The sequence below is a fragment of the Hordeum vulgare genome, chromosome 7H, assembly GCF_904849725.1.
Source record: "Hordeum vulgare subsp. vulgare chromosome 7H, MorexV3_pseudomolecules_assembly, whole genome shotgun sequence".
Classification (NCBI taxonomy): domain Eukaryota; kingdom Viridiplantae; phylum Streptophyta; class Magnoliopsida; order Poales; family Poaceae; genus Hordeum; species Hordeum vulgare.
The window spans coordinates 429012690-429039963 of record NC_058524.1 but is presented as its reverse complement, the minus strand read 5'-3'; the positions used below and the strand labels follow the sequence as shown (position 1 = coordinate 429039963).

Sequence of the window (27274 nt, the reverse complement as noted above, 5' to 3'; positions counted from 1 at the left end):
AAACTTTAGTGTAAGTTGTAGTATCATGTGGTAGGAACACATCAACCCCGACACTTGGCCCTGGGACGATAATTTCTTAATGCTATGCTTGAGTAGACGGGTTATCGGTTCAGTGTATACCACGAGTGATGCGAGATTGATGTAATAATCAAGACCGGACTAAGACAAGATTTTCAAGACTTCGGACGCAATGCAACTCTGGGTGAAGGACGGTTGATCGGCTCCCTGGAAAACCCAGTGGATGCCCGGGATGCTGGAGAGGCCATGTCATCCTGCGGAAAGCTTCACCCAGGCTCGAAGAGACGGACGGAGACTTCAAGACTCAAGGCTTACCTGCACAACCACAAGTCATTATGGGCTCTGGCTTGGTTGGACAACGCGGCGACTCTGGACAGGCGGTGCTAGCAGATGTAGACGAACGGTAGGAATGGATGGGCACCGACGGGGATTCAGAGGGACCCGTTGAAAGACCATGTTTTGATCATCCGGTCTTCAAACACCCTGAAGTGCGAGGACATACACGGGGGCGATCAAATCTTGTGGGGAACGTGTGCAAAACTCTGCAGAGTACTCAAACCTAATCGATTAGCCGTGTCCACGGTCATGGACAACTTGAGCCAAAGGAACTGAAGTTATCTGGATTTCTCAATACCATTAATTATATTTGATGAGGGAAACTATTGACAACTCGGGTACGAGAACTGGTTGGCGGAACCATCTCGTTAACAACAAACCTTGTAGTAACATTTTGCTCTCAACCCCTCTTGTTGTAGGATAAAACTGGCTTTATGCAAAACTTAGCTCCACCGACCAAATATGCATGTAGAGATAGTTGATTATTATTCTACCCCTCTCTTATGTGACTTGCCGGCATATTCAATATGCTGACCTACACGGCTGCAACGTCTTATGTTGCAGATATTTTTTCTTCGACGAGTAAGAGTACGATTCAGGGTTACGGTCTACACTCAACTTGCCGTTGGTGTTTATGGGGACTCCACTCCCTTGACTGCTTCCGCTGAAATAATTAAGGTATATATCAGTTTTACGCTATTTACATGTGATTGCACTTTGATATATACATTGATGTACTGTGTGTGCCAGCATACTGATCCAGGGATGGCACCGATACACAGAGGCTTGACTCGTTTTGAGTCAGGTCGCTACAGAAATGGTATCAGAGCACATGTTGACTCTAGGACGTGACCCTAGAAACTGGAAATCCCTTAGGAAAGAATCTCTCAAAAAAATTATTTTCAAGAACGTCCTTTACTTCTCATCCCTTCTGATTTAATCAAACGTTCTCCCTCACCTCCAATAGTTAGACAATACCCTTACCCCTTTGACCTCATGAAGAATCAATGGAGTTCTACTTCAAAGTAAAGAGGATTTCACCACGCGTTGGAAGAATTGACGCTACACCAACAGAGGACTCCCAAGACCCGAAGAACTCAAAGACCCTGAAGTGTTCCAATAATTGTATGACCATTAGAAGTCCAAACCCCCTTTATGTACCCACGTTAGTTACGATGATTTGTGAGCCGTCATTGGTGTGTGTTTTCCGACGGCCACAACTAAAACCTATTCTCAAAAATATTGTGTGTATCTCCCTCCCTCTCTTACCCGTCTCATCCCCTAAAACCTCAACCCTACCAGATGAAGTATGAAGCTGGACTTGTAGTCTCTGGACCAATGACCCAGCTGGAAGCTGAGATATGGATTCAGAACATGGAGAACCACTTCGGGAGTAACCTGATCTCAAGGAAGTATGAAGTGGAACACGCTCTCCAGTACTTTACACAAAGTGCTGCAATCTGGTGGAAAATGCACCATGCCATACAAGGATTAAGTGGAGCAGAAAGTTGGGGCGAATTCAAGAACACTCTGTTAAGATCCCGACTCATTCAGAAGAGCTATGATAATCCGATGAAGAAGCCTTGTGCATGAAAGATCTGTGGAGAAATAGGACACACCCAGGAAGAACACACGGATGGATGCACTCATTGTGAAGAAAATCACCCAGCTGAGGAATGCCCAACTAGTCAGGTGACTTGTTTCTTGTGTGAAGGAACCACCCACTACCCAGCTCAGTGTCGCATTTACCCCAAGGTGCAACAAGTTGTCAAGCAGCAGAAAGATGCAGTGAAGGAAACCCTCAAGAAGAAGATTCTAGAAGAGTCGGTGATGAACGAAAATATTGAAGACCCTGATGGACAAGGTCTGACCAGATTTTTCTCCAATGCATGCTACTCATGTGGAGAAGAAGGACATTATTCATAGGACTGCACGAAGAGAAGCCAAGAGTATCTGGGATACTTCCCGACGGAAGAAGTGGAGTTTGATCCACTTGAAATAGAAGAACTGGCCAAAATAAAGAAGTCCGGAAAGAAGAACAAGTACCCTCGAAAGAACCAAATCTCTGCAGACATAGACCTGACTCATGTCAGATGTTACAAGTGTATGAAATTTGGCCACCACAAATACATGTGCTCAGGAAGGAAGCCGGGAATCCAAGGAGCAAAAGCAGAAGCTAAGAAGCCTCGAGACTTGTCAGAAATCATTTGCTTTTGTTGCAAGGAAGCATGACATTTTGCCAGCGATTGTCCACAAAGGAAGAAAGCTAGAATGGAGTAGTTAAGTTTTGACCATGGCAATAAGTGTAATCTGAAGCACTCTTGTTTTTCATGAGATCATGGAGTGAAATTTTTGTAACAGAAGTCCCTGAGATTGTAATAACATCATGAATAAATGGAATTTATTGTCTCATGATTGTCTATGTTGAAATGTATGCGTTGTTTCTCTACGAACAAAGATCTCTGAACACTTATGAGGATAAGAGAAAATATGGTTTATGCAGGCATGAGTATAATTCATTTTAAGTGTGGTAGTAATCGGTAAACCCACCGGATCCATTGAGTAGGAATGTACCATGATTACCAAGGAGACATTGTTGGGGAACTTCGCATGGGAAACAAAAAATTTCCTACGCGCACGAAGACCTATCATGGTGATGTCCATCTACGAGAGGGGATGTGTGATCTACGTACCCTTGTAGACCGTATAGCAGAAACGTTAGTGAACGCAGTTGATGTAGTGGAACGTCCTCACGTCCCGCGATCCGCCCCGCGAACCGTCCCGCGATCAGTCCCACGATCTAGTGCCGAACGGACGGCACCTCCGCGTTCAGCACACGTACAGCTCGACGATGATCTCGGCCTTCTTGATCCAGCAAGAGAGACGGAGAGGTAGAAGAGTTCTCCGGCAGCGTGACGGCGCTCCGGAGGTTGGTGATGATCTTGTCTCAGCAGGGCTCCGCCCGAGCTCCGCAGAAACGCGATCTAGAGGTAAAACCGTGGAGATATGTGGTCGGGCTGCCGTGGCAAAGTTCGTCTCAAATCAGCCCTAAAACCTCCGTATATATAGGTGGGAGGGAGGGGAGGAGGCAGCCTCAAAACCTAAAGGTTTGGCCGAAATTGGAGGTGGAGGAGTCCTACTCCAATCCTACTTCGAGTAGGATTCCACCTTCCCACTTGGAAACTCTTTCCACCTTGTGTTTTTTCCTTCTCAAACCTTATGGGCCTTAGTGGGAACTTATTCCAGCCCACTAGGGGCTGGTTTATCTCTTCCCATAGCCCATGAGACCCCTTGGGGCGTGACACCCCTCCCGATGGTCCCCAGCACCCCTCCCGGCACTCCCAGTACACTACCGATGAGCCCGAAACTTTTCCGGTAATGCACAAAAACCTTCCGGTAACCAAATGAGGTCATCCTATATATCAATCTTCGTTTCCGGACCATTCCGGAAACCCTCGTGACGTCCGTGATCTCATCCGGGACTCCGAACAACATTCGGTAACCAACCATATAACTCAAATACGCATAAAACAACGTCGAACCTTAAGTGTGCAGACCCTGCGGGTTCGAGAACTATGTAGACATGACCCGAGAGACTCCTCAGTCAATATCCAATAGCGGGACCTGGATGCCCATATTGGATCCTACATATTCTACAAAGATCTTATCGTTTGAACCTCAGTGCCAAGGATTCATATAATCCCGTATGTCATTCCCTTTGTCCTTCGGTATGTTACTTGCCCGAGATTCGATCGTTAGTATCCGCATACCTATTTCAATCTCGTTTACCGGCAAGTCTCTTTACTCGTTCCGTAATACAAGATCCCACAACTTACATTAAGTTACATTGCTTGCAAGGCTTGTGTGTGATGTTGTATTACCGAGTGGGCCCCGAGATACCTCTCCGTCACACGGAGTGACAAATCCCAGTCTCGATCTATACTAACTCAACGAACACCTTTGGAGATACCTGTAGAGCATATTTATAGTCACCCAGTTACGTTGCAACGTTTGATACACACAAAGCATTCCTCCGGTGTCCGTGAGTTATATGATCTCATGGTCATAGGAACAAATACTTGACACGCAGAAAACAGTAGCAACAAAATGACACGATCAACATGCTACGTCTATTAGTTTGGGTCTAGTCCATCACATGATTCTCCTAATGATGTGATCCCGTTATCAAGTGACAACACTTGCCTATGGCCAGGAAACCTTGACCATCTTTGATCAACGAGCTAGTCAACTAGAGGCTTACTAGGGACAGTGTTTTGTCTATGTATCCACACAAGTATTGTGTTTCCAATCAATACAATTATAGCATGGATAATAAACGATTATCATGAACTAAGAAATATAATAATAACTAATTTATTATTGCCTCTAGGGCATATTTCCAACAGTCTCCCACTTGCACTAGAGTCAATAATCTAGTTCACATCACCATGTGATTCCAACGAATCTAACACCCATATAGTTATGGGGTCTAATCACGTCTTGCTCGTGAGAGAGGTTTTAGTCAACGGTTCTGAAACTTTTAGATTCGTGTGTTCTTTATGTCATCTTATAGATGCTGCTACTACGTGCTATTCGGAAATGCTCCAAATATCTACTCTACTATACGAATCCGTTTCACTACTCATAGTTATCTGGATTAGTGTCAAAGCTTGCATTGACGTAACCCTTTACGACAAACTCTTTAACCACCTCCATAATTGAGAAAAATTCCTTAGTCCATTAGTTACTAAGGATAAATTTCGACCGCTGCTAGTGATTCAATCATGGATCACTCTCTGTACCTCTCAACATACTTTGATTCAAGGCACATTTCAGGTGCGGTACACAGCATGGCATACTTTAGATTCTACGGCTAAGGCATAGAAGACGACCTTCGTCTATTCTCTTTATTCTGCCGTGGTCGGGTTTTGAGTCTTACTCAAATTCACACCTCACAACGCAACCAAGAACTCCTTCTTTGCTGGTCTATTTTGAACTCTTTCAAAAACTTGTCAAGGCATGCATCTTGTTGAAACTTCTATTAAGCGCTTTCGATCTATCTCCATAGATCTTTGATGCTCAACGTTCAAGTAGCGTAATCCAGGTACTCCTTTGAAAATTTCTTTCAAACAACCTTGTATGCTTTATAGAAATTCTACATTACTTCTGATCCACAATATGTCAACCACATATACCTATCCGAAATTCTATAGTGCTCCCACTCACTTCTTTGGAAATACAAGTTTCTCATAAACCTTGTACAAACCCAAAATCTTTGATCATCTCATCAAAGTGTATATTCCAACTCCGAGATGCTTGCACCAGTCCATTGAAGGATCACTGGAGCTTGCATACTTGCTAGTATCTTTAGGATCGACAAAACCTTCTGGTTGTATCACATACAATGTTTGCTCAAGGAAACTGTCGAGAAAACAATGTTTTGACATCCTACGTGCAATATTTCATAAATAATGCATCAACAACTAACATAATTCTAACAGACTTTTAGCATCGCTACGAGTGAGAAAGTCTCATCATAGTCAACTGTTTGATCTTATCGAAAACATCTTTGCGACAAGTCGAGCTTTTCTTAATAGTGACTTATCACCATCATCGTCTGTCTTCTTTTAAAGATCCATTTTTACTCAATAGTCCTATGACCATCAAGTAGTTCTACCAAAGTCTACACTTTGTTTTCACACATGGATCCTCTCTCGGATTTCATGGCTTCCAGCCATTTGTCGGAATCTGGGCCCACCATCGCTTTCTCCATAACTCGTAGGTTCACTGTTGCTCAACAACATGACCTCCAAGATAGGGTTACCGTACTACTCTACAGCAGTACGCGACCTTGTCGACCTACGAGGTTTGTAGTAACTTGATTCGAAGCTCAATGATCATCATCATCAGCTTCCACTTCAATTGGTGTAGGCGCCACATGAACAACTTCCTGCGCCCTGCTACACACTGGTTGAAGTGATGGTTCAATAACCTCATCAAGTTCTACTACCCTCCCACTCAATTCTTTCGAGAGAAACCTTTCCTCGAGAAAGGATCCGTTTCTAGAAACAAACACTTTGCTTTCGGATCTGAGATAGGAGATGTACCCAACTGTTTTGGATATCCTATGAAGATGCATTTATCCGCTTTGGGTTCGAGCTTATCAGACTGAAACTTTTTCACATAAGTGTCGAAACCCCAAACTTTCAAGAAACGACAGTTTAGATTTCTCTAAACCTCAGTCTATACTGTGTCATCTCAACGGAAATACGCGATGCCCTATTTAAAGTCAGTGCGGTTGTCTCTAATGCATAACCCATAAACGATAATGGTAATTCGATAAGAGACATCATAGTATGCACCATACCAAATAGTGCGTGGCTATGACGTTCAGACACATCATCACACTATGATGTTCCAGGTGGCATGAACTGCGAAACAATTTCCACATTGTCTTAACTGTGTACCAAAACTCGTAACTCAGATATTCATTTCCATGATCATATCGTAGACAGTTTATCCTCTTGTTACGACGAACTTCACTCTGAAACGGAATTGAACTTTTCAACATTTTAGACTTGTGATTCATTAAGTAAATACTCCTGTATCTACTCAAATCGTCAGTGAAGTAAGAACATAATGATATCCACTGCGTGCCTCAGCACCCATTGGACTGCATACATCAAAATGTATCACTTCCAACAAGTTACTATCATCTCAATGAAAACAAGGCCTTGCTCATGTGGTATGATTCGCATGTCACTAGTGATTCGAAATCAGGTGAGTACAAAGATCCATCAGCATGGAGCCTCTTCATGCAATTTATACTAACATGACTCAAGCGGCAGTGCCACAAGTAAGTGGTACTATCATCATCAACTCGTATCTTTTAGCACCAATATCATGAACATGTGTAACACTACGATCGAGATTCAATAAACCATTGAAGGTGATTATTCAAGAAAATAGAGTAACCATTATTCTCTTTAAATGAATAATCGTATTGCAATAAACACGATCCAATCATGTCCATGCTTAACGCAAGCACCAAATAATAATTATCTAGGTTTAACACCAATCCCGATGGTAGAGGGAGCGTGTGACGTTTGATCATATCAATCTTGGAAACACTTCCAACACGTATCGTCACCTCGCCTTTAGCTAGTCTCCGTTTATGTCGTAGCTTTCATTTCGCGTCACTAATCACTTAGCAACGAACCGGTATCCAATACCCTCGTGCTACTAGGAGTACTAGTAAAGTACACATCAACATCATGTATATCAAATACACTTCTTTCGACTTTTGCCAGCCTTCTTATCTACCAAGTATCTTGAGTTGCTCCGCCTCAGTGATTGTTCCCCTCATTACAGAAGCACTTAGTCTCGGGTTTGGGTTTAATCTTGGGTCTCTTCATTAGTGCAGCAACTGTTTTGCCGTTTCACGAAGTATCCCTTCTAGCCCTTGCCTTTCTTGAAACTTAGTGGTTTTACAAACCATCAACTATTGATGCTCCTTCTTGATTTCTACTTTTGCAGTGTCAAACATCGCGAATCGCTCAAGGATCATTGTATCTATCCTTGATATGTTATAGTTCATCACGAAGCTCTCACAGCTTGGTGGCAGTGACTTTGGAGAACCATCACTATCTCATATGGAAGATTAACTCCCACTTGATTCAAGTGATTGTCGTACTCAGACAATCTGAGCACACGCTCAACGATTGAGCTATTCTCCTTTACTTTGTGGACAAAGAATCTTGTCGGAGGTCTCGTACCTCTCAACAAGGGCACAAGCATGAAATCACAATTTCATCTCTTTAGAACATCACTTATGTTCCGTGACGTTTCAAAAACGTCTTCGGTGCCTTGCTTCTAAGCCATTAAGTATTTTGCACTGAACTATCGTGTAGTCATCAGAAACGTGTATGTCGGATGTTCACAGCATCCACAGACGACGCTCGAGGTGCAGCACATCGAGTGGTGCATTAAGGACATAAGCCTTCTGCGCAGCAACGAGGACAATCCTCTTCAAAGTTTGCTACTATCAACTTTCAACTAAATTTTCTCTAGGACATATAAAAACAGTAGAGCTATAGCGCAAGCTACATCGTAATTCGCAAAGACCATTATACTATGTTCATGACAATTAGTTCAATTAATCATATTACTTAAGAACTCCCACTCAAAAAGTACATCTCTCTAGTCATTTGAGTGGTACATGATCCAAATACACTATCTCAAGTCCGATCATCACGTGAGTCGAGAATAGTTTCAGTGGTAAGCATCTCTATGCTAATCATATCAACTATACGATTCATGCTCGACCTTTTGGTCTCATGTGTTCCGAGGCCATGTCTGCACATGCTAGGCTCGTCAAGCTTAACCCGAGTGTTCTACGTGTGCAACTGTTTTGCACCCGTTGTATGTGAACGTTGAGTCCATCACACCCGATCATCACGTGGTGTCTCGAAACGAAGAACTGTCGCAACGGTGCACAGTCGGGGAGAACACAATTTCGTCTTGAAATTTTAGTGAGAGATCACCTCATAATGCTACCGTCGTTCTAAGCAAGATAAGGTGCAAAAAGGATTAACATCACATGCAATTCATAAGTGACATGATATGGCCATCATCATGCGCTTCTTGATCTCCATCACCAAAGCACCGGCACGATCTTCTTGTCACCGGCGTCACACCATGATCTCCATCATCATGATCTCCATCAACGTGTCGCCATCGGGGTTGTCGTGCTACTCATGCTATTACTACTAAAGCTACGTCCTAGCAATATAGTAAACGCATCTCCAAGCACAAACGTTAGTTTGAAGACAACCCTATGGCTCCTGCCGGTTGCCGTACCATCGACGTGCAAGTCGATATTAACTATTACAACATGATCATCTCATACATCCAATATATCACATCACATCGTTGGCCATATCACATCACAAGCATACCCTGCAAAAACAAGTTAGACGTCCTCTAATTTTGTTGTTGCATGTTTTACGTGGTGACCATGGGTATCTAGTAGGATCGCATCTTACTTACGCAAACACCACAACGGAGATATATGAATTGCTATTTAACCTCATCCAAGGACCTCCTCGGTCAATTCCGATTCAACTAAAGTTGGAGAAACTGACACCCGCCAGTCATCTTTGAGCAACGGAGTTACTCGTAGCGATGAAACCAGTCTCTCGTAAGCGTACGAGTAATGTTGGTCCGAGCCGCTTCGATCCAACAATACCGCGAAATCAAGAAAAGACTAAGGAGGGCAGCAAAACGCACATCACCGCCCACAAAAACTTTTGTGTTCTACTCGAGAAGACATCTACGCATGAACCTAGCTCTGATACCACTGTTGGGGAACGTCGCATGGGAAACAAAAAATTTCCTACGCGCACGAAGACCTATCATGGTGATGTCCATCTACGAGAGGGGATGTGTGATCTACGTACCCTTGTAGACCGTACAGCAGAAGCGTTAGTGAACGCGGTTGATGTAGTGGAACGTCCTCACGTCCCGCGATCCGCCCCGCGAACCGTCCCGCGATCAGTCCCACGATCTAGTGCCGAACGGACGGCACCTCCGCGTTCAGCACACGTACAGCTCGACGATGATCTCGGCCTTCTTGATCCAGCAAGAGAGACGGAGAGGTAGAAGAGTTCTCCGGCAGCGTGACGGCGCTCCGGAGGTTGGTGATGATCTTGTCTTAGCAGGGCTCCACCCGAGCTCCGCAGAAACGCGATCTAGAGGTAAAACCGTGGAGATATGTGGTCGGGCTGCCGTGGCAAAGTTCGTCTCAAATCAGCCCTAAAACCTCCGTATATATAGGTGGGAGGGAGGGGAGGAGGCAGCCTCAAAACCTAAAGGTTTGGCCGAAATTGGAGGTGGAGGAGTCCTACTCCAATCCTACTTGGAGTAGGATTCCACCTTCCCACTTGGAAACTCTTTCCACCTTGTGTTTTTTCCTTCTCAAACCTTATGGGCCTCAGTGGGAACTTATTCCAGCCCACTAGGGGCTGGTTTATCTCATCCCATAGCCCATGAGACCCCTTGGGGCGTGACACCCCTCCCGATGGTCCCCGGCACCCCTCCCGGCACTCCCGGTACACTACCGATGAGCCCGAAACTTTTCCGGTAATGCACAAAAACCTTCCGGTAACCAAATGAGGTCATCCTATATATCAATCTTCGTTTCCGGACCATTCCGGAAACCCTCGTGACGTCCGTGATCTCATCCGGGACTCCGAATAACATTCGGTAACCAACCATATAACTCAAATACGCATAAAACAACGTCGAACCTTAAGTGTGCAGACCCTGCGGGTTCGAGAACTATGTAGACATGACCCGAGAGACTCCTCGGTCAATATCCAATAGCGGGACCTGGATGCCCATATTGGATCCTACATATTCTACAAAGATTTTATCGTTTGAACCTCAGTGCCAAGGATTCATATAATCCCGTATGTCATTCCCTTTGTCCTTCGGTATGTTACTTGCCCGAGATTCGATCGTTAGTATCCGCATACCTATTTCAATCTCGTTTACCGGCAAGTCTCTTTACTCGTTCCGTAATACAAGATCCCGCAACTTACATTAAGTTACATTGCTTGCAAGGCTTGTGTGTGATGTTGTATTACCGAGTGGGCCCCGAGATACCTCTCCGTCACACGGAGTGACAAATCCCAGTCTCCATCTATACTAACTCAACGAACACCTTCGGAGATACCTGTAGAGCATATTTATAGTCACCCAGTTACGTTGCGACGTTTGATACACACAAAGCATTCCTCCGGTGTCCGTGAGTTATATGATCCCATGGTCATAGGAACAAATACTTGACACGCAGAAAACAGTAGCAACAAAATGACACGATCAACATGCTACGTCTATTAGTTTGGGTCTAGTCCATCACATGATTCTCCTAATGATGTGATCCCGTTATCAAGTGACAACACTTGCCTATGGCCAGGAAACCTTGACCATCTTTGATCAACGAGCTAGTCAACTAGAGGCTTACTAGGGACAGTGTTTTGTCTATGTATCCACACAAGTATTGTGTTTCCAATCAATACAATTATAGCATGGATAATAAATGATTATCATGAACTAAGAAATATAATAATAACTAATTTATTATTGCCTCTAGGGCATATTTCCAACAGACATATACATTCCTCTGAGTACCTATTTACTGACACCTGCAGATGACAACTCTCTACGAGTCATACCTCAAGGGCCCAGAAACGATCATGACCCTGACCAGTAATCATGATTACCCAAAAATCCTGAAGGACATGATGAAGCACATTCACCTTGAAGGAGATGCAGTCTACAAAGGCTACCCATTCATGGAGAATGGAGTGGAACTTTGGTACGTGGAAGTACACCTCCACCATGTGAAAGGAGTTTGTCCAAAGACTATGGGGCAATACTTTTTCATTTCACGTGTACCACGAACAACTTTCTTTGATGCTGTTCGTGAAGCTGCCATGGAAGCCATACGTCAGATTGGAGAAATACTTGAAGCAAGACTCCGTCATACCCAGGAATACCTGAGTGAAGTACGTGCGGAGATGATGGAGACGAAGCTAATAACCACCATGATGAAGCAAAAGATGGATGATTTCAAGGAACACCTCGGAAAGTTCGAGTGGAACTAAAGTACCTCCAAGAGAGGCAGATGAATAAAGTTGGCAGAAATGCTCGACCATACCGAACAATGTGGATGGCAGCAATTGTAATAGAGTACTTTTGAATTGGAGTTTTGATAAGAAATTAAGGATGTAATAAGGGATCGATTATGAAATGAATATGATTTATGGAAGAAGCTATGATGGATCAGCAAACATTTTCTTAGGAGCATACGAAAACCTGAGAGTTGTGAAGATACGATAGATGTTTCATTCAACTTGCAGAACCAATGGAATATCCGAACTTCGTTCGTGGACAAGAGAAATTCTGCAATGCTTGTGAAGATGCCCGAGTGTTAGAATGCGAGATTCACTAAACCTTATACAAGGTAATGATTTCAGTGCGATATGGTTTGGCCACCATGATGACTTACTATTATCATTCTCTTGTTATTCGGGAGGGTAAATCTGAGAGACTTACCCATAGTGAGAGATGACGTTCTTTGAAACTTTTGTTTAAGCCTTAGAATGGTATAAGAAAAGCCCATGTACAAGGCACTTGTTGTCACGCGTAGGAAATTTTACGGTGAGGATGAAGACAAGACCCCTCTCTCTGCAGGATAACCACAAATGGTAGACCACCATGAGAACCATCGATATGTTATTTAGAATTGACCACGAGACTGTCAGTTAAGAAGACCCAGTGACGGAAGAAGCTTAAATCAACGGAAGATATGAAGACTGTGCGATGTCAGTTGCCAAAACCCCAGAGGATCATTAAAGCATTTTGAGGGACCAGTATCTCTCATTTTAAGTGTGGTAGCATCCCACCTTGCCGAAGATTGGATTTGTTAGAAGACCCCCAAACCCTAACCTTTTCTTTCTAGCCTCTTCGAATCTCGAGGACGAGATTCATTTTAAGTGTGGTAGTTTGTAACATCCCAAAATTTTAAATTTTGGAATGTTAAAATAATTATTAGATTGATTGCTTGTTTGTTTGCTGAGTGATTGAAACTCGTGTGAAATTTGAAACTTTTCGAAACTTTCGAATGAGAGGGAATAAAATGACTTTCCCCTTCTCCGGTGAATTCAAAATCAAGCTTTTAAAAAAAGCAACGAGAGAAGATGACATGACTTCTTCGATTATAAAGAATTTGAACGGAGATATTTGCATTGATTTTTTTCCATTTCCTCGCGTGAGAAAAGCCTGGCGAAAAATACTCTCTTGCACGCAAGAGAGAGAGAGAGAGCGGAGGAAAATGACACTCCAAAACTGCGGGCAATTTATTGGAGTGGAGATAATATGACTTCTCCCCTGTCGAATTAAAGTGCATAATGTTTCGAATATTATTTGGAGTTATCTCACTCGGTTTGGAAACTTTATAATCTTTCAAATTATTTTTAGTGGGGTTTTTGTTTACGCTTTGTGTGGCCTATTGCATAAAAGCTATTTTCAAAAATACGCATTAGGTGGAACTAGGATTTCTTTATAATTTATTATGGGATTTATTTTATACTTATATATATGTGTCTATATTAGCATTTTAATATATATATATATCTATATGTATACATATATATATTGCTATATGCGTATGTATTATTTTTATATACATAAGTATATATATTTGTATACGTATATCGTTATTATTTTCTCTGTTCGTTTTTGTTTAAAAAAATTATATATATATTATTTTAATACTTGTTTTTTTTGTGGTTTTAAAAAAAGGAAAAAAAATCTTTTTTAACCGCCACTGGCCCGAGCCCTTTTTCCTGGGATCAAATCCCTTGAAACCTACATGCACCGAGCCATGCATGCATGCACAGCCCCACCACGTCCCAATCTCCTCTCTCTCCCCCACGCGATCTTCTCTCCTCTCTTTCTTTTCCCAGGCACCGAACCGAGCCAGGGAACCACCGGGTTCCTTCCCCCCCCTCCCATGCTCTCTCTCCTTCCTTGTCTCTCCCTCCTCCTTCCTCTTTCCTTCTCTCTGCCCAAGACCGAAGTTCCTCCCTCCCTTTCCTTTCTCTGCCCGAGCATCTCCCTCCCCAACACGGGATTCTCTTCCCGATTTTCTCCCTCTCCTTTCCTTCTACCCCAAGCCCCATGGCCTATATATAGTGCCCCTCCACCGCAGCCCCGTTCCCACCCCGCCGCCGCCTCTCTCTCCCCTCGCCGCCGCCCTAGCCCTGCACCACCGCCGCCAGCACCCCGTCACCCCACCCCGTCGCTGCATCCCAGCAACACCCGAGCCGCTGCACCACCCCATCGCCACCCCGTCGCTGCACCACTCCACCGCCACCCCCTGCTGCACCCCTCCACGAGCAGCAGCACCGCCACCTCGCCGGTGCAAACCGCTGCACCTTCGTCTACGCCTCCAGGAAACAACACCAGCACCCCGAGCCCTCTCTCCCAGAGCCGCCCGACGCCTCCCCGCGGAGGAGAAGGACACCGCCGCCGCCTCCCCGACGCCACTACCGCCCCGGAGCCTCTCCCCCCTCGCCGGCGACGCCATCTCCTCCACCTCGGCCATTGCCAGCCCCGGCCAGCAGGTAGACTCTCTCTCTCTCTCTGTTTTTCTTTTGATCTTTTCTTAGCCCTTAGATCGCCATGCAACGGCCAGGATTAGATCATCTATACCCTTTCGGTTTAGTCCAGAAAACCAACGGTACTTTTGTTCACTTAAGATTTAGCCAGTGGTTTTGCTAGCCATAGGCCGTTTTCCAGAAGCGTCGAAACAAACAAGTCCGCAGCCACTAGCAACTGACCACGTGTACCCCTTTGTAGTACTAGTTAACTTCAGTTTTTTCCGTCAAAATTGCAAAAACAGCAAGTTTCAATCTTGTTTTGGCCACAACTTTTGATCCCGAAGTCAATGACTTTGATTCTTTTTCCAGTAGCTCACAAATTTCCTGTGGTTTGTAAAACTATATAATTTGTCTATGTTTGAAATTTTTAAATATAAGTTAGAGCAGATTTGGTTTAAACACTGTTTTGCCTATTACAGGAGTTTAATAACAGCTTTTAATTTGATTCCTTTTGGTACTGATCCCTAGTGATCATATGTATCAGTGGTAAAAATTTCAGCCTTGTTTGAGTATTTTAACTCATTATTTCATGTGAAATAGTTTCTGTTTCACTGCTTTTCGGTTTTCGGCTAATTCATTTTCTACTTTTGTTTTAAAAATACTTTCTTTATTATTTTAGAAACATTATTATTGTTTTGGTTATGTTAGTTAACAGTAGTTTTGCAACAAGTTCTTATTTTATGTTTATTTGTTTTCATTAAATCAATTCTAGCTCCGTAATAACGTGCAATTGTTTTCACCGTTGTTTCAAATCCCGTTTGGGAATACTTTCAAAAGATTTTGTGAAAAACACTTTATTTTATCTTAGTTAGATTTATATATTAGTTCTTTGTTATTATTTTCTGTTAGACAAAACCATCTAGTGTTTGACGTAGAAGAAGACTCGCTAGTCTTATTTGAAGATTTCTTTGGTTTCTTATTCGCTCTCGCTCTTTTGTTTGATTGCTAGAATGATTGCTAGTATGTGTGCTTATGTGGATGATATGTTTGTTATATAGATTTCATCGGAGAGTGACGAGTAGTCTATCAAGTTATTTCTCGAGAATTCTTCTTCGTCAACATCACAAACAAGTCACTTTGATCATGTTATTTTACCTATGTTTTCGATGCATAGTAGATCACCTTCTTTTCCCAATTGCATGCTGCCTAGGTACTTGGAATTTTTAGTGTAAGTTGTAGTATCATGTGGTAGGAACACATCAACCCCGACACTTGGCCCCGGGACGAAAATTTCTTAATGTTATGCTTGAGTAGACGGGTTATCGGTTGAGTGTATACCACGAGTGATGCGAGATTGATATAATTATCAAGACCGGACTAAGACAAGATTTTCAAGACCTCGGACGCAATGCAACTCTGGGTGAAGGACGGTTGATCGGCTCCCTGGAAAACCCAGTGGATGCCCGGGATGCTGGAGAGGCCATGTCATCCTGCGGAAAGCTTCACCCAGGCTCGAAGAGACGGACGGAGACTTCAAGACTCAAGGCTTACCTGCACAGCCACAAGTCATTATGGGCTCTGGCTTGGTTGGACAACGCGGCGACTCTGGACAGTCGGTGCTAGCAGATGTAGACGAACGGTAGGAATGGATGGGCACCGACGGGGATTCAGAGGGACCCGTTGAAAGACCATGTTTTGATCATCCGGTCTTCAAACACCCTGAAGTGCGAGGACATACACGGAGGCGATCAAATCTTGTGGGGAACGTGTGCAAAACTCTGCAGAGTACTCAAACCTAATCGATTAGCCGTGTCCACGATCATGGACAACTTGAGCCAAAGGAACTGAAGTTATCTGGATTTCTCAACACCATTAAATATATTTGATGAGGGAAACTATTGACAACTCGGGTATGAGAACTGGTTGGCGGAACCATCTCGTTAACAACAAACCTTGTAGTAACATTTTGCTTTCAACCCCTCTTGTTGTAGGATAAAACTGGCTTTATGCAAAACTTAGCTCCACCGACCAAATATGCATGTAGAGATAGTTGATTATTATTTTACCCCTCTCTTATGTGACTTGCCGGCATATTCAATATGCTGACCTACACGGCTGCAACGTCTTATGTTGCAGATATTTTTTCTTCGACGAGTAAGAGTACGATTCAGGGTTACGGCCTACACTCAACTTGCCGTTGGTGTTTATGGGGACTCCACTCCCTTGACTGCTTCCGCTGAAATAATTAAGGTATATATCAGTTTTACGCTATTTACATGTGATTGCACTTTGATATATACATTGATGTACTGTGTGTGCTAGCATACTGATCCAGGGATGGCACCGATACACAGAGGCTTGACTCGTTTTGAGTCGGGTCGCTACATGGTGTCATCTACCTTGGTAGGAAGCCAGTCACTTTTGAAGACGGTGCCCATGCTAAAATAAGTAAAGTATGAGATTACATGCCTTGAACATCTACTGTATGGGATGAAATCAGCTCATTTGACTCGCCGAGTACTCTGATTAAGGAAGGGTTTGACCCGCCAGATCAAAGGGCCGAGTTGGGTCACTATGGCGACTCAGGGAGTATGGCTATTCACAAGGGCTACGTTCTAAGGATGCTAAAGGCGTTCGTTTGAAGTGCCAGGGTATGAAGACTATAAACAACTTTTTGCAAACGGTAAGTAAAGAATGGATCTACCAGGTAGACGAGAAAACCTAAGAAAAATGACTGGACGCAGCAGTTTATTATCAGATGACGCCCTTCGCTTGGTGAAAACATTATTTTCAAAGATTCACAAGTAAAGGCGGATAAGTAAAGGTATTCGAAACATTAGCTATCCTATCAACATTCATGCTGATCGGTTCAGAGTAAGCGGCGTCTGTACGCAAGGAGCTTCAAGAACATGGCAATGGCTGGAGTTTCAAGCGGAGATTGAATCTACTCCTAAAAATGGGCGGCGACCTAACCTGATGCCTTTGGGTAAAAGGAGCCGACGGTGATGGAATTTGTTGGAGAAGCACGGGCATCCCGTCGAGCGAAGAGGTCTTCGGCGGCGGCAGAGTTCGTGGTGAATGGTGAGGTGGTCGACGGCGATGCAGTCGACGGTGACGACGGCGGATGTGTTGGTTGCGGCACGAGACTGGACGACGGCGAAAGCCTACAGGAGGCACCGAAGCTCCTCGCGTGGAGGTCGAAAGCACGGTCGGCGGCGGATTCCTCGGGGGCGATGAGGTTTTCTCGCTGCGCAGGTGGGGAAGAAGGTGACGGGACTGGTAGGTGGGAAGCGCCAGTTCTGTCCCCTCCCTGACCTATTTATCAAGGCAGGTGCTGGAATCGAGGCACCGTGAGCGGGAACCACCGGGGGATAAAAAGATTCGCTATAAATGCGTGCCGAAGATTTCGGGATAACAATGCGCTAAAGATTCGTTGGGGTTGTGACTATCTTCTCGAAAATCGAGGAATAAGAAGAGGCCAATCAGTAATGGTTTGGCGACTTAAGGGATTTTCAGTGCCCAATGGCGGGTGTACAATTTCTGACATATGAAGAAAAATGAGGGATGAATCGCCTTCAATGGAGGAGAGGTATTGGCATGAAAAAGAAAGGTTCAAGTCAATTTGGGGCCAAATGTTGGGGATATTACCTGTGGATGACCTGCCCTAGTTGGGCCGGGTTATCCATTGGGCGATTCACCCAAACGTTTAGTTGGGCCTCGTTTTGGCCGAGTCAAGGTCGTATGACGGTTATGGCTCTTGGAAGGTCTCCAAGCTTCGGAAGATGGCGACTTAGAGACCGCACGGGTCACGAGTTGTAGGAAGGAAAGAATCTTTGTAAACCCTAGGGGATCGACTTGTATATAAAGGCGAGTCCCGGGGGACAGAGGACAGGTTAGAAATCATCGAGTGCTAGGTTTGGCGAATTACGCCCCCCTTGTAATCGATTCCACATCAATACACACAAAAGCAGGACGTAGGCTATTACCTCCTCCCGAGGGGCCGAACCTGGGTAAATCGCCGTGTCTCTCCCGCTTAACCCCTTTGAGTCGCCACCAAGGTGCGATGGCTCCAGTACTAAGTCCTTTCACGAGGACATCTGCCATGACAAAACCACGACAACTGTCATTCATGAGAAAGGGGCCGGTAATTGGAATGCCCAGTTCCACGCTTAAATCGAAAACATAACTGTAAAACAAGACTCCCCCCGGATTAATGTTAGTATGGATGGTACCCGAGGATTTGGCTAGCAGTGGAGTGTGATTGATTGGTGGTGGGGGAGTTAAAACTTTACTTTTTTGTTTGGGAACCGCCTATAGCATGAGTAGAATGGAAGATATTGAGAACTCTTGGTCATTGCATTGACAATGAAAGCATGCCACCCAAAATTATTATCTCTGTTTTCAAAGCTTGAGCTCTGGCACCTTTGCAAATCAATGCTTCCCTCTACGAAGGGCCTGTCTATTTATTTTCTTGTCGAGTCATCCTCCTCTTTTATAATAACCAATTAGAGAGCACCTCTGTCATTTTTATGCTTTGCTTTTGATTGATATTGAGTATGACTATGACTGGATCTTCGTTGCTATGAATTACAATGTTTAGTCAGCCCTTGATCTTTGAAAGTGCTCTGCATTTATGTTTTGCGGTCTCAGAAAGAGCTAGCAAGATACCACCTATTCATATTGCTTCATGCTTGTTTTGATTGAAGTGTTGGTATTTGAAACGCATTATTATTTGCTCGTTAACTGATTATGCCATTGATATTAGTTTACCGTGAGACCTTTGTGTCACTTGCTTATGTGGTTAACTTGTGATCTTGCTGAAATTCTGGTTATGAGTTAGACATAGTTGCAACAACAAGATCAAACAGAGTTTGTCAAAAATTTTCTTTCTCTCTCAGTTTGTCAACTAAGTTGCTTGAGGACAAGAAAGGTTTTCAGCTTGGGGGAGTTGATACGTCTCCATCGTATCTACTTTTCCAAACTCTTTTGCCCTTGTTTTGGACTCTAATTTGCATGATTTGAATGGAACTAACCTGGAATGACGCTGCTTTCAGCAGAATTGCCTTGGTGTTGTTTTTGTGCAGAAATGAAAGTTCTCAGAACGTCCTGAAAATTTATGGAGAATATTTCTAGAAAATATGAAAAATACCTGCGTAAAGATCGACCGGAGGGGATGGGCCAGTGGGCCACAAGTCCTGTAGCCGCCACCCCCGATGGTGGATGATAAGCTTGTGGGGCCCATGTGGCTCTGCCGCCCCCAATCTCAACTCTATAAGTTCACTTTCGTCCCAGAAAAAATCAAGAGAGAAGATTTCGTCGCGTTTGCGATACGAAGGCGCCGCCACATCATGTTCTTCATCTGGAGGGCAGATCTGGAGTCCGTTTTGGGCTCCGGAGAGGGGAAATCGTCGCCATCGTCATCATCAACCTTCTTCCCTCTCCAATTCCATGAAGCTCTTCGTTGTTCATGAGTAATCTATTCGTAGGCTCGCTGGGTGATGATGGGTAGAATGAGATCTATCATGTAATCGAGTTAGTTTTGACGGGGATTGATCCCTAGTATCCACTATGTTCAGAGATTGATGTTGCTACTACTTTGCCATGCTTAATGCTTGTCACTAGGGCCCGAGTGCCATGATTTCAGATCTGAAGTTATTATGTTGTCACCAATATATGTGTGTTTTAGATCGGATCTTGCAAGTTGTAGTTACCTACTATGTGTTATGATCCGGCAACCCCGGAGTGACAATAACCGGAACCACTCCCGGTGATGACCATAGTTTGAGGAGTTCATGTGTTCACCAAGTGCTAATGCGTTGGTCCGGTTCTTTTTTAAAAGGAGAAGCTTAATATCCCGTAGTTTCCTTTTGGACCCCGCTGCCACGGGAGGGATGGACAATAGATGTCATGCAAGTTCTTTTCCCTAAGCACGTATGACGACACAAGGAATGCATGCCTACATCACATTGACGAACGGGAGCTAGCCACATATCTGTCCGTGTTATAACTGATGCATGATGAATATCATCCAAACAAATCACCGACCCATTGCCTAGGAGTTTGTCCTACTGTTGCTGTTACTTGTCTTGTTCTGCTGCTGTTACTTGTCTTGCTCTATTGCTACTGTTGCTACTACTGTCGCTTGCTACTATTGCTACTTGCTACTGCTATCACTACTGTTGTTCCTTGCCACTACTGCTTCTCGTTCCACTGCTGCTACCTGCTACAATCTTGATACGCTGGTCGTTGACGGGAACAGACAACTTCCATCAACGGGCAACTTCTGGCGCCATTGATACAATCGTTAGGAATAGTCTGCCGTCAACAGATCGTTTCTGACACCGTTGTTATCATACTACTTTGCTGTTACTACTTTGCTTGCAGATACTAATCTTTCAGGTGTGGTTGAATATGACACATTCAGTTGCTAATACTTGAGAGTATTCTCTCACCTCCTATTAGTGATCAACAAATTTGGGTCGAATACTCTACCCTCGAAAACTGCTACGATCCCACGCGCTGGTGGGCCGTCAACAACATTCTTCTAGTTTCATTGCCGGGGAGTGCTATTAGCATTCTTCTGGTGCCGTTGCAGGGGAAGGTCTATTGTCATAGAATCAATCCCTAGTATCCACTATGTTCTAGATTGATGTTGCCACTACTTGGCTATACTTAATGCTTGTCACTAGGGCCCGAGTGCCATGATTTCAGATCTGAACCTATTATGTTGTCGCCAATATATGTGTGTTTTAGATCCTATCTTGCAAGTTGTAGTCACCTACTATGTGTTATGACCCGGCAACCCCGGAATGGCAATAGCCGGAACCACTCCCGGAGATGACCGTAGTATGAGGAGTTCATGTATTCACCGCGTGTTAATGCGTTGGTACGGTTCTTTATTAAAAGGAGAACCTTAATATCCCGTAGTTTCCATTAGGACCCCGCTGCCACAGGAGGGATGGACAATAGATGTCATGCAAGTTCTTTTCCCTAAGCACGTATGACTACATACGAAATACATGCCTACATTAGATTGATGAATGGGAGCTCGCCACATATCTCTCCGTGTTATAGCTGTTACATGATGAATCACATTCGTCACACTCATCCATCACCGATCCACTGCCTACGAGTCTTTTATTACTGGTTCTCGCTACGTTACTTTACCTAGGCTTGTCCCGTGCTACAAGAGGGATTGGGCCACTTTGCTGTTGTTGTCACTTTGCTGGTGTCACTACTGCTGTTACTTGTTACTTTGTTGCTGCTACTACTGTTCCTTGCTACTCCGCTGTTACTTGTTGCAAGACTTTGTTGGCGCCAACATCCCGTCAACAAGGCTTTTTCTGGCGCCGTTGCTGGGAATTGTTAAAGCTTTTTCTAGTGTCGTTGTTATCATACTACCTTGCTACTGATACTTTGCTTGCAGACACTAATCTTTCGGGTGTGGTTGAATTGACAACTCAGCTGCTAATACTTGAGAATATTCTTTAGCTTCCCCTTGTGAACGAATCAATAAATTTGGGTTGAATACTCTACCCTCGAAAACTGCTGCGATCCCATACGCTTGTGGGACATCACTTCACTTAAATCTTTGTAGATCACGGCGATGTCATATTTTGTAGAAATAAAAACTCTCGATCTTCACTTATATCATTTTGAGAGCGTTCTCTCTAAGTAACTTGGTAATTGGTGTGTGTTATGAAATTAGTCCTAAATATGATAGGCATCCAAAGAGGATATAATAAAAACTTTCATATTCAAGTGCATTGATTAGTACGAGAAGTTTGATTGCTCACAATTAGTTTTGAGATATGGATATGGTAATATTATAGTTATGATAGTAGGGTTTTGTGTATCTAGAAATACTTGTGTTGAGGTCAGTGATTCCCGTAGCATGCACGTATGGTGAACTGCTATGTTAGGAAGTCGGAGCATAATTGATTTATTGATTGTCATCCTTTGTGTGGCGGACGGGATCGCGTGATGGTTAACTCCTACCAACCCTTCCCCTAAGAGTAAGCGTTTAGCACTTTGTTTCGATTACTAATAAAACTTTCACAATAAGTATATGGGTTCTTCATGATTAATGTGAGTCCATGGTATAGATGCACTCTCACCCTTCCACCATTGCTAGCCTCTCTAGTGCCGCGCAACTTTCGCCGGTGCACAAAACCACCATATACCTTCCTCAAAACAGCCACCATACCTACCTATTATGTCATTTTCATAGCCATTCCGAGATATATTGCCATGCAACTTCCACCGTTCCGTCTCATGACATGTGCCATCACTTTCATATTGCCATTGCATGATCGTAAGATAGCTAGCGAGATGTTTCAACGTCATACGCTAAGCTAGATCGTTGCACATCCCGGTACACTGCCGAAGGCATTTCATATAGAGTCATTATTGTTCTAAGTATCGAGTTGTAAGTAAATAAAAGTGTGATGATCATCATTATTAGATGTGAGGAAATAAAAAAAGAGGCCAAAGATGCCCACCAAAAAAAGAGGAAAAAAATGAAATGAAAAAAAGAGAGGCCAAAGAGCCCATAAAAAAATGAGAGAAAAATAGAGAAGGGACAATGCTACTATTTTTTCCACACTTGTGCTTCAAAATAGCATCATGTTCTTCATGATAGAGAGTCTCTTTCATATACTAGTGGAAATTTTCATTATATAACTTGGCTTGTATATTCCAATGATGGGCTTCCTCAAAATTGCCCTAGGTCTTCGTGAGCAAGCAAGTTGGGTGCACATCCACTAGTTTTATTTTTGAGCTTCCATACACTTATAGGTCTGGTGCATCCGTTGCATGGCAATCCCTACTCATTCACATTGATATCTATTGATGGGCATCTCCATAACCCAATGATACACCGAGTCGATGTGACCATCTCCTCCTTTTTGCCTCACAACCTCCACCACACTCTATTCCACCTATAGTGCTATATCCATGGCTCACGCTCATGTATTGCGTGGGAGTTGAAAAAGTTTGAGAAAGTAAGAGTGCGAAAACAATTACTTAGCCAATACCGGGGTTGTGCATGATTTAAATTCGTTGTCTCGGGATGATGGAGCATAGCCAGACTATATGATCTTGTAGGGATAACTTTCTTTGGCCATGTTATTTCAAAATTTCATGATTATTTTGCTAGTATGCTTGAAGTATTATTGTTTTCAGGTCAATATTAAACTCTTGTTTTGAATCTTATGGATCAGATCATTCATGCCACAATGAATAAGTTACAAAGAACAAATATGTTAGGTAGCATTCCACATCAAAAATTCGGTCTTTATCACTTCCCTACTCGAGGACGAGCAGGAGTTAAGCTTGGGGATGCTTGATACGTCTTCAACGTATCTATAATTTTTTATTGTTCCATGCTACTATATTACCAACTTGGGATGTTTCATATCCATTTATATGCTATTTTATATCATTTTTGGGGCTAACCTATTAACTCAGTGCCCAGTGCCAGTTTCTGTTTTTTCCGTGTTTTTGACCTTTTTCAGATAAGAATATTAAACGGAGTCCAAACGGAATAAAACCTTAGGGATGATTGTTTTTCCATAACAGAAGGGATCCAGAAGACTTGAGAACCAAGGCAGAGGGCCGGAGGAGGCCACGAGCCCCCTAGGCGTGCCCAGGGGGGCGCCTACCAGGCTCGTGGCCCCCCCGTGCCTCCTTTGCCCTACCTCTTTCGCCTATAAATTCCCTAAAATCCCCAAACCAACAGAGAGAGCCACAAAAATACTTTTCCGTTGCCGCAAGCTTCTGTTTCCGCGAGGTCTCATCTGGCGACCGTTCTGGTGCCCTGCCGGAGGGGGATTCGGACACGGAGGGCTTCTTCATCAACACCATTGCCTCGCCGATGATGCGTGAGTAGTTCACCAGAGACCTTCGGGTCCATAGCTAGTAGTTAGATGGCTTCTTCTCTCTCTTGGATCTTCAATACAAAGTTCTCCATGATCTTCATAGAGATCTATCCGATGTAACTTTCTTTTTCGGTGTGTTTGTCGAGATTCGATGAATTGTGGACTTATGATCATATTATCTATGAATATTATTTGAGTCTCCTCTGATTTCGTATATGCATGATTTCGTATCCTTGTAATTCTCTTTGAGTTATGGGTTTCGTTTGGTCAACTTGATCTATAATTCTTGCAATGGGAGAAGTGCTTGGTTTTGGGTTCATAACGTGCGGTGTCCTCACCTAGTGACAGAAGGGGTAGTGAGGCACGCATCGTGTTGTTGCCATCAAGGGTAAAAAGATGGGGTTTATATCATATTGCATAATTTATCCCTCTACATCATGTAATCTTGCTTAAGGCGTTACTCTGCTTGTTATGAACTTAATACACTAGATGCATGCTGGATAGCGGTCGATGTGTGGAGTAATAGTAGTAGATGCATAAAGTATCGGTCTACTTGTCTCGGACGTGATGCCTATATGTATGATCATTGCCCTAGATATCGTCATGACTTTGCGCGATTCTATCAATTTCTCGACAGTAATTCATTCACCCACCGTAATACTTGCTATCATGAGAGAAGCCTCTAGTGAACACTATGGCCCCGGGGTCTATTTTACACATTATATATTCAGATCTACATACAAAAATACGAAAAATACCTTGTTGCACAGGTGCCTTGGTGCCTCATGTTGATACTCCTATTGGATTGATACCTTGGTTCTCAAACTGAGGGAAATACTTATCTCTACTTTGCTGCATCACCCTTTCCTCTTCAAGGGAAAAACCAACGCAAGCTCAAGAAGTAGCAATATGCCATCCCCCAGCACGTTCCGCTTAAGGACCTCAACCCCCGAGGGAAGACGACCACAAAGCCACTACCATCAGAATATCCGGATCTTCAATGGAAGCCTTGTCTCCGAGAGCGCCGAGAGAGGCTCGAAGCCCTGGGATGGCGCAATGGCCCGGTAGAGGGATTTCGTAGAGAAGCATCCTGATGGCCCTAACTGCCAAGAGATACGGTCGTCGGGCCGATCGATGTCTGATTCATCAAGGGCGATGGACTCCAGGAGTTCCTGCCAGGCGATTGTGTCCATCGGCCCGAAAGGAGGGTGGAAGGCGAGGCGCCCGAGGTCGGTAAGGGCCTCCTCCGCCGAGATCCAGGGCACGACCGCTATAGAGAATAGGGATGAGAAATGTGCAGCAAAGGGGGACTCGCCGGCCCAGCGGTCAACCAGAGCAGGGTGGATGCGCTAGAGCCAACCTAGATAGAGGTCCCAATGCGCAGCATCAGGAACAGCTGGATGAGGGATTGCCAGAACTGAGATCCCCCAGACCGCTGGCACAAGGCGAGGGGCTGGCTGCGCAGGTACTTATTCTGAATTATGCGAAGCCAAAGGCCCCCCTCGCCCTTTGCAATCGGCCAGAGCCAACAGGTGAGAAGAGCGATATTCATACGCTTGGAGGACATGATCCCAAGGCCACCCTGCTCGCATGGTTTGCAAATCTCGCACCATCGTATCACATGGTATTTCTGCTTATCCCCCTCGTCGGCCCAGAAGAATCGTGTCTCGACCATGGCGATCTCACGGTGGAGATTCTCTCGTAGGCTATAGAAGCTCATCAGGAAGAGCAGCAAGCTCGACAGGGAGGAGTTTATGAGAACTGTCCTGGTAGCCTTCAAAAGCCACCGACCGTGTCACGGTTCAATACGATGCTCGAGCTTGCCAACCGTAGGTCGTAGATCCGCCACCGAGAGACGGGAGTCACTAATGGGGATCCTCGAGTATGACAGGGGAAGGAACCCAGCTGACAATTAAAGCGGTCGGCGATGCTCTCAGCCGCGGTAGGAGGGTATCCCAGGACCATGACCGCACTCCTATTAAGGTTTATTTTGAGGCCCGGCATCTGCTGGAAGCAGAGGAGGAGAAATTTCAGATTCGAGATGTCATCATCCGAACCTTCGACCATGATGATCGTGTCATCCAAATACTGCAGGAGAGAGACGCCAAGGTCTCCCACCAAGTGCAGGACGATGCGGCGGATGTGGCCGGCCGGCTTGGCCTTGTCAAGAATGGCAGCTAGCGCATCGACCACCATGTTAAACAAGAACGGGGAGAATGGATCACCCTGGCGAACCCCATACTTGGTGGGGAAGTAGGGTCCAATCTCCCCATTGATGTTTACTGCGGTACGGCCAGAGGAGACCATTTGCATCACCCGAGTCACCCACCGATCGTCAAAGCCCTTGCGAAGTAGAACTTTCCGAAGGAAATCCCAGCTAACAATGTCATATGCCTTGTGAGAGTCAAGCTTCAGGAAGACTGCCTTGAGGATTCTGGAGCAGACCTCATGGATAGTCTCGTGAAGGACGAGCACCCCATCTAGGATGTATCGGCCGTAGATGAAGGCCGATTGGTCAGGGTGCATGATCCGATCAGCAAGAAGGGTCACCCTATTGGCGTACCCCTTTGCCAGGATGCGGGAGATGACGTTGATCATCATGATCAGACGGAATGGCTGATCTCCGCTGCACCCGGAACTTTGAGAATGAGCGTGATAATCCTGAAGCTCAAGAGAGCGAGGTCAATAGGGCTAACAAAGAACTCGTCAAATATGGCCATGATCTCCGGTTTGATGGTATTCCAGAAAGTTTGGAAGAACTTCATCGGCAGGCCATCATGGCCCGGTGCGGAGGTCAGGTTCATGCCCTTGATGGCTAGCCAAACCTCCTCCTCCGCGAACAGAGCCGTAAGCGCCATGTTCTCCTCCGTATAA

The 27274-nt window shown here is 44.4% G+C and overlaps 1 pseudogene; it reads right to left on the bottom strand.

Moving 5' to 3' along the window:
• The window catches only part of LOC123409028, a 65522-nt pseudogene extending 38521 nt beyond the window's left edge, over nucleotides 1-27001 (bottom strand).
• Between the last annotated feature and the right edge of the window lie 273 nt (nucleotides 27002-27274).